We start from the raw sequence: 13,181 nt of genomic DNA, 5'->3' as shown, positions 1-13,181 counted from the left end.
CAGGTTTTCATCGACAAACTTGTAACACAGCAGGAATTAATGCCAGGAGAAATAAAGAGCCAAGTGAAACAAACAACCACAAAATTCCCCTTTTTAACTTTATTTCAATTCATGCTGAGCAAAAGTGATATAGTGTGTTAATCAGTGAGATTTAGAGCTGTCAACAGATGCATTTTTTAATCTCAGGACAGAGTCAGGCTGGCTGTTTCCTGCATCCACCCTTAATAAACTATCTGTGCTTCCTAATTCAAACATGGTACATGAGAGAAATCTAGCAGAATAATTCAAAATAGTGAGCAGATAAGTAACTGTGAGTTGCTTTAGTATGAAGCAGTAAAACTAGTGTCTCCCTCTGCGAGCTTCCCCCAGGAACGCTCATTAGCTTGCATAAAGGATTAATGGGGCACCTGGGAGCAGAAGGCCTCCACTGGAGCAAGAGACCACACTTCATGCTGACGTCACCACCAGTGATGGGAATAACGGCGTTACAATAACGGCGTCACTAACGGCATTACTTTTTTGAGTAACGAGTAATCTAACTAATTACTATTCCTATCGTTACAACGCCGTTACAGTTACTAACAAGAAAACGCGGTCCACTACTATTTTTCAACAAACAGACAGTTGGAGCTGTGTTCAGCTTACCGCATTTTATATCAGCTGCACGGAAGTAGCTGTAAGTAAACTGGACGCTACAGCTTTAAGCAGCTGCGCGCGCTCCCGCAGACGGCAATCACGATCACTGTCTAGCACAACACCTGGAGCTAAGGGGGCAAAACAATCACATGAGTGCTGCTGTTTGACTGAGGAAGAATAAAGTAGTCGTGGTAAGCCAATCATATGACCACTTAAAGAAAAAAACAAAAAAAACAGGGGAAGTTTTAGGAGTGACGAGAGAGAGAGAGAGAGAGAGACCGCAGAAAAAGAGAGAGAGAGCGAGTTTTAAGATGTGAGAGATTTGTGACGTTTATCGTGTTTGGAGTGTGTAGCTAATGTGTTGTCTTGTGTAGTTAGTGTGTAGTGTTGTGGATAGTTTTGTGTTGTGTGTCATAACAATGAGGCGGCTGCTGTCTCCAGGTAGAAACAGGAGTGATACACCTGCTGCTGTCAGACCTGCAGGTATCAGGCTGTGATGTTCTCCTTTATAGTGGACAGAAATTATTTTTTTGGAGTGGCACAAATAATTTGTGTGGCATCTTATTGAATAAAGAACAGCTGATTGTTCTGTAAATAGTTTGAAATGGTTATTAAAAAAATCAAGGTAAAAGGTAAATTGATGCAAATAACTTTGTTGTTTGCAAAACTTGTGCACAGGATTTTAAAATTGACCATTTATATTTGCATTTAAAGTTATGAAATATGATTCATTAAACATGTTTGTGGTTGTTACAGTGAAAAATATAACTTTTTCTACTCTGATTTTATGTTTTTTGTCGGATTTTAGATCAATTGTGTTAATACAGTATGTCAAAATGAAAACATAACTGTAAATTCAGACATGTGAGGTTGTGCTGAAAAGGATGATACCAAACAAGGCAAATAAACTGTTTTTAAAGGTGAAATGTAGAGGAAACATCAAAAGTAGTTAAAATGGCCAATTACACGCTGGACCCCAGAGGGTTAAACTTTTTTTTAAAGTAACGCAATAGTTACTTTTCAAGTAATTAATTACTTTTAGAATATTGTAACTTAGTTACTAACTCAGTTTTTTAAGAAGTAACTAATTAATTACTTTTTCAAAGTAACTTGCCCAACACTGGTCACCACATTGTATCTACTGCACTGTACATAGCAGGTCTAAAAACTACACTAAAGCTGATCAGATTGTCTCAATCTTTGACTGTTTGCACTTTAAATACCTGGTGACCCTCTCTTCTACTGTAACCCCTAAGAAAACCCTGAGTTTGAAAACTAAGTTACTAACCTTATTAAGAATTTGAATGTGTCTGTGGAGATGATCCAAAAACACAATTATAAATGTTCAAAAAGGACAAAAAACACCTACAGTAACCATCCCATTGAGCTTTAAGTGGCCATTAAAACCAACATTATGGAAACCATACGTTGACTAAGTCTTTGAGTTAACACTCAAATGTTGGACTCTATCCCAAAGTCTTACGTGCAAATCTCCCTTTTTGCACCTACTAACACTCTTTTCATCTGATGCTGTCAAGAAATCTGTCAGCATCACCTCGGATATTCCAGCATGTGTGTAAACACGCGAGGTGGCAAATGCTCTCATGGGATAACCTTAATTGGCCCAGTTGCATCATGGGGTATCAACCATATGTGACAGCACAGGTCGGACAGCTGCCGTCTGCTCTAACAGGCTGAGCTGTGTAGACGAGCCTCTCTCTCTCTTACACAAGGTGAATGTCTCTCACTCTACAGAGGTTCATTAACGACAAATCTGTTGCTGGAAAGGAACCAGTCAGTTGGTGTAGCTGACTTTATATTGAAGTGGACGGAAGAGAGTGTTTTCAGCGTGTCAACTAACTGAAGAATACTAGTGAGCTCAATATGCACCTTGTTTATGCTTGTTTGTCTGAAAGTTGTTCTGGCACACGAAAAATTAGCAGTCAGACGAGGTCATGGCATGTTAGAATGCAAAGGTGTCTGTGTCAGGGTCCTGGGTCGGAGTGACCCAGGATCCCTGAGCAGTTATGAATTATATTATCATTGTATGTATATTTGGTGTTGCTGTCCTTCTCCCTGTTTGCGTGTGTGAATATGTGTTTCTGCGGGCGCCTTCAGGCCTGCTGGCGGACTGGCCACACCCGAAGCCACACACCTGCTGCCAGTGTTGGGAAGGTTACTTTTAAAATGTATTCCATTACAGAATACAGAATACATGCCCCAAAATGTATTCTGTAACGTATTCCGTTACGTTACTCAATGAGAGTAACGTATTCTGAATACTTTGGATTACTTAATATATTATCATGCTTTTTACAACAACGTGAATGTACTATTGCTGTGTGATTTATTACTATTACTGAAGGTCCGCGACTCCGAGCTGTAGTAAAGGGACCTCTGACTAATACGGCGGGGTCCCTGTCGGCTCGTAGCCGAAAAATAGCTTTACTTTGTTGTGTGGGTCAACTTGTCTTGCGAGAGACAGAGAGAGGCGTTGAAAGACTGCTCCAACGGAACTTATTGTTTTCGGAGGAAAACACAAACACAAACACGGTGTACAGTCGAGTCCTAATAGCTTACTTACAACTGGGCTCGTCAGGCACTCTTCTTGGCTGAAGTGGTTATTATTATATTATTATATTATTATTATATTATATTTATTATATTTACATGCTTCCAGCTCCCGTTTTTCCTCGATGACAACTCGTACCTTTCCACTCCCCTTGTTGTTGAATTGTGCTATACAAATAAACTTGCCTTGCCTTGCCTTGCCTTGCCTTTTTCTCCCTCCTCGCGCTCACAGACCCATAACGTGTATGGCAGTCCATTCTCCCTGCAACACGGACTACACTGCCCATGATGCTACATTCTTTAGAGCTATGCTTGTAGCATTCTGCCTGTTAGCTTAGCACAACAACAACAACAACGAAAAGGCGCTCTCTCACCCAGGAAACACACAGTCGCAGAGAGAGAGAGAGCGTCGCCCTGTAACCATGGCAACCGTAACGCTGCCGCCCGGAACAAAAGAACGTAGCTGTCAAACAAAACCCAAACAGTCCTGACCCGCGACAATATGAAACAGGAAAGTACCGCAGTGTAATCCATTTATTTCAACAAAGTAACTGTATTCTGAATACCACCTTTTTAAACGGTAACTGTAACGGAATACAGTTACTCATATTTTGTATTTTAAATACGTAACGGCGGTACATGTATTCCGTTACTCCCCAACACTGCCTGCTGCTGATCAGGCCTCGTCCGGGGAGCTACTTAGGAGAGTCTTGGAGCTCCCACCGACGCGGGATCATTGCGTGAGACTCCACGTTAGTCATCCTGTTGAGCTCAGTTAGTGTGTGTATGCCCGCGGTTATATGTGTCCTGACGGCTGCTTCTATTGTGTCCCCAGGAGAGGTGTGGAGTGCCAGACAGCAGCCAGCACGGGGATTGCTGAGACACGGGAGCGGAGAGCACAAACACTGGGAGAAGACACGACACGGGAGTCTGGGGAAAGCACGGCAATTTATTGTTGTTTAGTTCCATACACTGTAAATAAACGCACTGTTTACACACAGAGCACGGCGCCTGGGTCCTCCTTCCCTACACCCCTACGGTCTGCCATGCTAAACCGTGACAGTCTGGGTCCTCAATGCAAAAGCCCATAATATCCATGTGAACTTCTCAAACCACTACTGAAGTATAATCGACTTTAGAGGTTTAGGTCCATTTCCATCACACCATACCATTAGGGAGGCATCAGGTTGCAGGATTGCAATAAGTCCGAACATCAGGCAGAGTCATAACTTTAGCTAAATGTTACAGGCATGGCCCTTTAAGGGTGAAGCCTGATGGGAAATGTATTCGGGATGTGTGTTGCGGGACTACCCTGGTGTGTGTGTGGAGAGAGAGGAGAAGGGGAAAAAGTAACGGTTAGCAACAGAAGAGGCGGAAAGAAAATTAGTAAAAGGAATATAATAACTCCCTCGGCAGCCAGAGTTGTGTTGGCGATGCTCGCTGTGAGTAAACTGTTTCAGCCCACTGTACGCGGTGTTCGTGCCTTGGAGAAGAAATAAAGTTCGGTGAAGCAGTTTTTCTACGCCTCCTTCGATCTTTTTACTAGCGGAGTTGACCTGTACAGTAAGCTAGTTGCCGGCTACGAGCCAGTCACGGAACCTTCAAGTAACTGTCAGAGGTTTCCTTACTACAGTTCGGGGCCGTGGATCTGGCACGGTAACACTGGGGGCTCTTTTCCGGGATTAAACTCCGCAAAGTGCAGAGAGAGACAGAGAGAATGGCGGCGCCGGGAGATGCTGAAGGGGATGACATGGTAATGTACTTCAGTAAGAGTAGCAACCCATTTTTGTCAGAATCCCCGGAGAGTGGCACAGTTACTGTGGAAAGTGCTACTAATGTAAATAATAGAATCTATAGCGGCAACCCCTTCATCACAGACATAGAGTTAATGCCAGCGGCAAGCATAGCAGCAGCCAATATGACAGAGTTTGAGGCTGCATGGCATCTCACCCTGCCACCTTCAGCTTACACCAAACCTTTCTTAACACCAACAGCAAAGCAGAATGCAGTGTGCAGCGAGTTTAAGCAGTTTCAGTACTCAGACTGTGAAGGCCCTGGTAATATTACATCTACACCGCTTACAGTGGGACGGCATGGCACACATGATCACCTATCTCGGATTGTTACATCTCTGCCATGCAGCCAGCCATTCACCGCCATGAACTGTACCTGCAATGTCCCTACAAAACCACAGTTTACTGAGCCAGCGAAGCTACACGTTATGCCAGGTACACCCCAACCTGCGCAATACAGTTATGAAATGCCAGCTCAGGGCTATTTTTCCCCATGGTAATACAAGCACCAGCTGGGGGGTGTGGGCTTTGTAAGCATGGCCAAGGTCACAGTTCAAAACAAGCCACGCCAGGGCCACGCGGTTGTTTAGGGTGCAAGACAGTGGCTTTGCGGATTGTAGTGCTGATGAACAGACGAGGGGCAAGGAGAAAATTCCCACATTACAACCAGACCATTTCGATGGGTCAGGGTCATGGAAAGACTTTCTCTATCAGTTCGAGACCTGTGCAAAGGCCAACTGCTGGACAGAGGAGGCCATGGCTGTCCAACTCAGATTCAGCCTGAGGGGCGCGGCTGGAGCCATAGTCCACAAAAACCCCAAATCCGCTCGCTGGATTTACCAGAGGATTGTGGAGGAGGTGGAGGCTGCCTATGGACCGTGTTCAGAGCATGCAGCAGCCATTGGCATTGAGCTACGGCAGAGAATCAGGAAACCAGGTGAGGCTCTGCACACCCTCAGAGATGATATATATGAGAAGGTTTCCTACCCGCTCCGAGCTGGAGCAGGACTGTATTGCTGTGGAGATCTTCACTAATGCTTTGGCAGATGCTGAAATGGTCCAGAAATTATTAGAAGAACAACCATGCACCCTGGCAAGAGCAAATGAAATCTGCAACAGGTTCGAGACAACGAAAAGGGCCGCCAGGGCAGTCACACAGCTTATGCAGCCAGGCGCACGAGTCTCTGCAGCACAGAGGGCCCGAGCAGCTGCATTACGGGAGAATGTTCATATGCTAAGCTATGAACCACCAGAGAGAGCTCAAAGACCTTACCAGCGTGGGCGCCAAAGCTGGAGTACATTTAACAAGCCAAGCAGGAAGGAGGCTGTTTGCCATAACTGCTTCGGCATAGGACATCTACAGAGGAACTGCCCCTCTCCTCGCTCACCTGCACAAAAGCCTGTAAAAGCCACTAGAGGCCCAGCCCCTGACCCAGGCACAGTGTTCCATAACGGAGGCCAAGATGTGATGTGTGTCCAGATAGTAATACAGGGATGGGAAATGCACAGCGGAATGTGCTGCCCCTCCACTATTTTAACACCATCCCCGCAGAGTCAAGACCCCAGGTGCAGGCATCCATTGCTCAGACTCTACAAGGCATTGGTCCAGAGGGATTGGCCATCCTGGGTGAGGTCATCCTGCCTGTACATGTGGGGAGCAGTGTTAACAATGTAGACTTTCTTTTGGCCAACATGGCTGAGGGCACTGAAGTTATCCTGGGGCACCCTTTCCTGCAACAATTGTGCGCTTGCTTAGACTATGGCCGCCAAGAGATAACCCTGTTTGATGAAAAGATACCATGCTTTGGCTTGTGCCCTCAACCCCAGGTGCTTGTTGTCAGGGTGGCACGCACTACGGTTTTGGAACCAGGCTGCGAGTATGTGGTCCCCGGGTTTTCCAGCTTCCATTGTGCCGCTCATAGAGACATGATGCTAAGCCCCACAAAGGGCTTTGTGGAGAAGCACCAAGTGCTGGTGGCTCACGCAGTTGTGCAATCTCATAAACCCTCTAGCATCCCAATCAGAGTCTTTAACCCTGGGGCTGCAGCTGTTACCTTAAAGCGGGGTGCCGTGGCAGGGGTTCTTCAGCCGGTGCAGATCCTGGAGGGGTCGGAGAGTCACCCACCAAGGGTCTTGGCAGCCCTCGAGCTTAACAGTACTGCCCCTGCTTCTGTGCCAAGCCATTTGCAGGCCCTTTAAGCTGAGAGCAGCCCCAGTTTGACTCACGTTGCCCGTTGCGAACTGGCAGGCCTGCTGCGGTCCTATGGTGATCAGAATCAGAATCAGAATACTTTATCGATCCCTAGGGGAAATTATATTTTGTTACAGTGCTCCATTATAAACAAACATTAACAGAGACAGACAATACACTAACTAAGAATAGCACAATATATACAGGCTTATATATATATATATATAAAAGTCACTTATTAATAAATAGCTGAAAAAGAACATGTGCAAGAAGGGTGTAGCTGTTGCAGTAAACAGTGTGTTAAGTGGATGACCACAAGCAGGAATGATTTCCTGTGTCGTTCAGCGGTGCTTTTTGGTAATCACAGTCTTTCACTGAACTTGCTCCTGTGACTGACCAGCATGTCATGGAGTGGGTGGGAGTTGTTATCCAACATTGTCTTTATCTTGGACAGCATCCGCCTCTCCGACACCATCTTGAGGGAGTCCAGCTCCATCTCCACAACATTACTGGCCTTACGAATCAGTTTATCGAGTCTGTTGGCATCTGCGACCCTCAGCCTGCTCCCCCAGCATGCAACAGCATAGAGGATCGCATTGGCCACAACAGACTCATAGAAAATCCTGAGCATTTTCTGGCAGATGTTGAAGGACCTCAGTCGCCTCAAAAAATAGAGACGACTCTGGCCCTTCCTGTAAAGTGCTGTGGTGTTTTTAGCCCAGTCCAGTTAATTGTCAATGTGAACTCCAAGGTATTTATAGTCCTCCACAATGTCAACACTGACCCCCTGGATTGAAACAGGGGTCAAGTGTTTCCTGGTCTTCCTGAAGTCCACGATCAGTTCCTTGGTCTTTGCCACGTTGAGCTGCAGATGATTCTGCTCACACCACGTGACAAAGGAGTCGACCACAGCCCGGTACTCTGTCTCATCATCCCTGCTGATACATCCAACCACCGTGGAGTCATCAGAAAACTTCTGAAGATGGCAGGTCTCTGTGCAGTGGCTGAAGTCTGTGGTGTAGAGGGTGAAGAGGAAGGGGGACAGTCCCTTGTGGTGCCCCTGTGTTGCTGATTACCGGGACTCACTCCGTCTGGTCCAGCAGACTTGCCTGAATGAAGTCTCCTCATTTGCATCTCAACCTGGTATTGAGTGAAGGTGATGGGTGGGGGAGGGGTGTCAGGAATCTCACAGGAGGCAACAGCGCCATGTGAAGAGAGAGGCTGGCACAGTGGTGTGGCTCTGGATTCCGGGCTGACTACAGGTGAGGTTGTGGGGGTGTGAGCAGACACTGTGGTGTCAAATCTATTGAAAAACAGATTCAACTCATTAGCTCTATTCTCACCTCCCTCAGCTCCACTGCTGTTGGTTGGCCTGAATCCAGTGATGGTCTTCAAGATAATAAATGGATGAAAATACAAGTCAGAAAAAAAAGAATACGTAAGAAAACAGAGCTAAACTAAGAGAAAAAGCAGGAGCGACTGTAACAGGCTGCACGCTGGTTGGCGCATACGCACTGAAAAATGTCTGATGTCTTCTCCACTGGCCTGAATGACCTTGGTTGCACCAGTGTTGTCCAGCATGGCATCCTGACCACACCAGGGCCACCAGTTAAGCACCCACCGCACAGGATGGCAGGGGACAAACAAATAGCGGCCGACCAGCAAGTACAGCAGATCCTGGAGGCTGGGCTAGCTCAACCTAGCAATAGCGGCTGGGCTGCTCCAATTGTGATGGTGAAGAAGAAAGAGTCCCAGACTGTGTGTGGACTATAGACCACTAAAAGAGCGAACTCTTAAAGACGCTTATCCCCTGCCACGCATCCAGGACACCCTTGACACGCTTTCCACTGCCAAGTACTTCAGTACACTAGACCTGACATCAGGTTACTGGCAGGTAGAGATGACCCCCAGAGCCCGAAAAGCAGCTGCATTTTGTACCCGTAAGGGATTGTTCGAGTGGAATGTGATGCCGTTTGGACTGTGCAATGCACCGGCCACATTCCAAAGGCTTATGGATAGAGTCCTGGCTGGGCTGCAGTGGGAGACGTGCTTAGTGTACCTTGATGACATCATTTTCTTGGTTCAGGATAGCACCCAGATGCTGGAGCGACTCGAGCAAGTGTTCATCAGATTGCGTGGAACCAACCTAAAACTGAAATGCTGCCTGTTTTGGGAGCAGGTTGCCTATCTGGGCCATATCATCTCTGCTGGAGGTATTTCCACAGATTCCCAGAAAGTTCAGCAGGTGACGGAATGGCCTACACCGCGGACCGTAACAGAAGTGTGTCAGTTTGTTGGCTTAGCCTCATACTACCGCCGTTTCGTGGAGAACTTTGCCACAATAGCTAAACCCCTCCACGAACTCACTAAGAAGTATGCCCGTTTTGACTGGACTGCTGAGTGCCAGGAAGCATTCCAGGAATTTAAAAAACGGCTTACAGCAGCCCCTGTCCTGGGTTACCCACTGGACCAGGGTGACTTGTTCCTTAAAACTGATGCCAGGGATTGTGGGATCGGAGCAATTCTCTCCCAAGTGCAAGGGGGCGAAAAGAGGGTCTTGGCTTTTAGGAGCAGGCTGTCAGCTACCAAACAAAACGATTGCACGAGCAGGCGAGAGCTTTTGGCGGTTGTGGCATTTACTTCCCACTTCAGACAGTACCTGCTGGGTAGGCCGTTCACTGGGTAGGCCGTTCACGGCTGACCAGGCTAAGGGAGCCTGAGGGCCAGCTGGCCCGCTGGTTGGAGAAACTGGCAGAGTATAACTTCCAGGTGCTGCACCGACCTGGGAAAAACCACCAGAATGCAGATGCATGTTCCAGGAGACCCTGCCGTGCTTCATGCCCGTGCACACTTCCAGAGCCCACCATAAACAGCGTCCAGTTTGAGCATAAAGGTGTGCAGTATAACTTAGAGGACTGTCGTACCAGCATAACCCCCCCAGGGCAGCCCCTAGTGGGGGTAGTGGGGCCTGATGGTACCAATGGGAAAAGCTGGGTAGCAGGACCAGAGTGTGCACCCGTAGCAGCGGTGGACTGTTGTCACTCAGTAATGCAGCAGATGCACGATGACCCAGTGGGCAGCCACTTTGGGGCAGAAAGGACTCTGGGACGCCTGAAGAATAGGTACTACTGGTACAACGTGAAAGATGATGTGACCCTGTGGTGCCGCACTTGCAGGGGTGGCTGTAGCTCAGGTGGCAGAGCAGGTCATCCACTAATCAGAAGGTCGGTGGTTTGATCCCAGGCTGCATCCTGGCTGCATGCCAAATATCCTTGGGCAAGATACTAACCCCGTGTTTGCCTACTGGTGGTGGTCAGAGGGCCCGGTGGCGCCAGTGTCCGGCAGCCTTGCCTCTGTCAGTGCGCCCCAGGGCAGCTGTGGCTACAATGTAGCTTGCCATCGCCAGTGTGTGAATGTGTGTGTGAATGGGTGAATGACTGAATGTAGTGTGAAGCGCTTTGGGGTCCTTAGGGACTAGAAAAGCGCTATACAAATGCAGGCCATTTACCATTTACCATTTACCAGTTGTGCTGAAAGGGCGCGGCCCCTAAAAACCCCCCAGGCAGCAATGGGTACGGTACGTGTTGGCGCCCCCATGGAAAGAATTGCAGTCGATCTGATTGGACCATTGAACGAAACAGAGAGGCATAACCGGTTCATATTGGTGGTACAAGACTATTTCAGCAAGTGGGTGGAGGCTTTTCCAGTCCCCGATGAACAAGCACCCACAGTGGCAGAAAAGGTTGTTGCGGAGTGGGTGTGTAGATATGGAGCCCCACAGTCTCTGCATAGTGACCAGGGCACCAACTTTGAGTCGGCTGTGTTCCAGGGGATGTGCGAACTGTTCGGAATCAAAAAGACACGCAGGTAGAGCGTTTTAATGCTACCCTTCAGAAGGCCTTAGCCACCACCGCGGAGCACTGCCACTAGGACTGGGATATAATGATCCCATATGCTGTCATGGCTTATCTGAGAGCCATGCTAGGCTCAGGGAGACTCTGCTGACCGTCTGTCCCGCGGTCATGCAGGGACTTCATCAAGCTTGGTTGTCTGTTCTTTGTGTGTTTTGATTAAAGAATGTTAGCTACCGCTCACTGCTCGTCTGCAGGCTTTATTTAAATGGAAAACTTCCACAACAGGTAAAAAAAAAAGCTTTTTGCTAAAAAAAAAAAAAAGATTTAGAGCAGAAGTTTTTTGCACTGCATTTTAAAATGAAAACATATTGCATTTATTTACAATTAAAGACACAAAGCAGAAAGTGTGTTACTGTTTTACATCCACAGACACACAAGAAAAGAAGCAGGCAACATGAGGTCAAGTTATGGCAATTTTATTGGTGTATTTCAGTACATGTATTTAGATTAGAGTTTTTAAAACACAAACAAAAGTGAGTGGCATGACTGCTGTCCCGCATAGAATGCTGTATGTTTCCTTGTTATTGGGGGGTTCATGTGCTGGAATGATGTTAAGGGTTTAATCATCATCCAGAGTGGGGGTAGTGTTACAGGCATGGCCCTTTAAGGGTGAAGTCTGATGGGAAATGTATTCGGGATGTGTTTAGTGGGACTGCCCTGGTGTGTGTGTGGAGAGAGAGAGGAGAAGGGGAAAAACTAAAGGTTAGCAACAGAAGAGGCGGAAAGAAAATTAGTAAAAGGAATATAATAACTCCCTCGGCAGCAAGAGTTGTGTCGGCGATGCTCGCTGTGAGTAAACTGTGTCAGCCCACTGTACGCGGTGTTCGTGCCTTGGAGAAGAAATAAAATTCGGTGAAGCAGTTTTTCTACGCCTCCTTCGATCTTTTTACTAGCGGAGTTGACCTGTATAGTAAGCTGGTTGGCGGCTACGAGCCAGTCACGGAACCTTCAAGTAACTGCCAGAGGTTTCCTTACTATGGTTCGGGCCCGCGGATCTGGCGTGGTAACAAAAAGGAGTGAGTGATGGTATGGCCCCTAAAGGAGACCTTATCTCATTGTCACTGTGAGATTATATGAAGTTGTCAAAGGCTCTTGGAATAACTTAGGTCTCAATCACCTCACAGAAGTGCAGAAGAGGAGGTATCCCCACTGAGGGGAGCCAGTATGATAAAATTCCTGCTTTTTCCAAGTGTGGTTAGCAGTTTGTTGTAGTTTCTGGATGAGGTTAGTCAGGTGTGAAAAGACGTATGCATGTGGATGTGCAGAAACAGAAACAATATTTTGAAAAACTTTTTTTCTGAATTTAATTGGATCTTGGATGCCAGCAGGTCACAATGTAAAGACAAACTCCTATGTTTGATTAGATATGACATTGTCAAATAAAATGCAACTAATCTGCAACACAGAATATTTCTGACAGATTCACAGCATCCCAGATTTTCAATTGAGGACACAGACCACCCATGTGCATTGCCTGGTGCTAATTTCCCATTTAAACATCTGTCTTGCATCCCAAGGCCAGATTCACTGAGTAGAGCAAAACAGCGTGAGTGTAATCCACAAGCAGTGCTCACAGTTCTGGTTCGTTTTACAGGTGATTTAGAAAAGTTGCACTCTTTTCTAAATATAGGCACCATCAGTTTATTTCAGCATCAAGCACAAAATACAGGACATGCTTTTTTAACTAAGTAAATTTTGCACATTTTGCAGTAAACTGTGTTGCAAAATTTAATGTTTGCTAAGGAACTCCAATACATCTGTTAAAGGGTCATTTCCAAAAATCTCTAAGTTCCCACTTCTTGTCACTGCACTCTCTTTTTAAAATGCCAAATGTACTATTTTTTTTGTTAACCGGTTTTGCAACGGGGGCAAGAGAACATAGACAACTAGGTACGTAGACAAGAATTTAGAATGAAGATGATGGTGAAGCTGGCCATAAACACCCTCCATTGATAGTCATGAATTATTCCAGGTGCAAGGACGGCAGACCCTGCCCAGAGGCAGACACAGGAAACAAGGATCCACACAGGCCACACCCAGCTGCTCACACAGCAGCCATCACAAATAGTATATGGA

Source organism: Astatotilapia calliptera, chromosome 19 (genome assembly GCF_964374335.1).
Source record: "Astatotilapia calliptera chromosome 19, fAstCal68.1, whole genome shotgun sequence".
Taxonomy (NCBI): Eukaryota; Metazoa; Chordata; class Actinopteri; order Cichliformes; family Cichlidae; genus Astatotilapia; species Astatotilapia calliptera.
Note: the sequence above shows the minus strand (reverse complement) of the source record.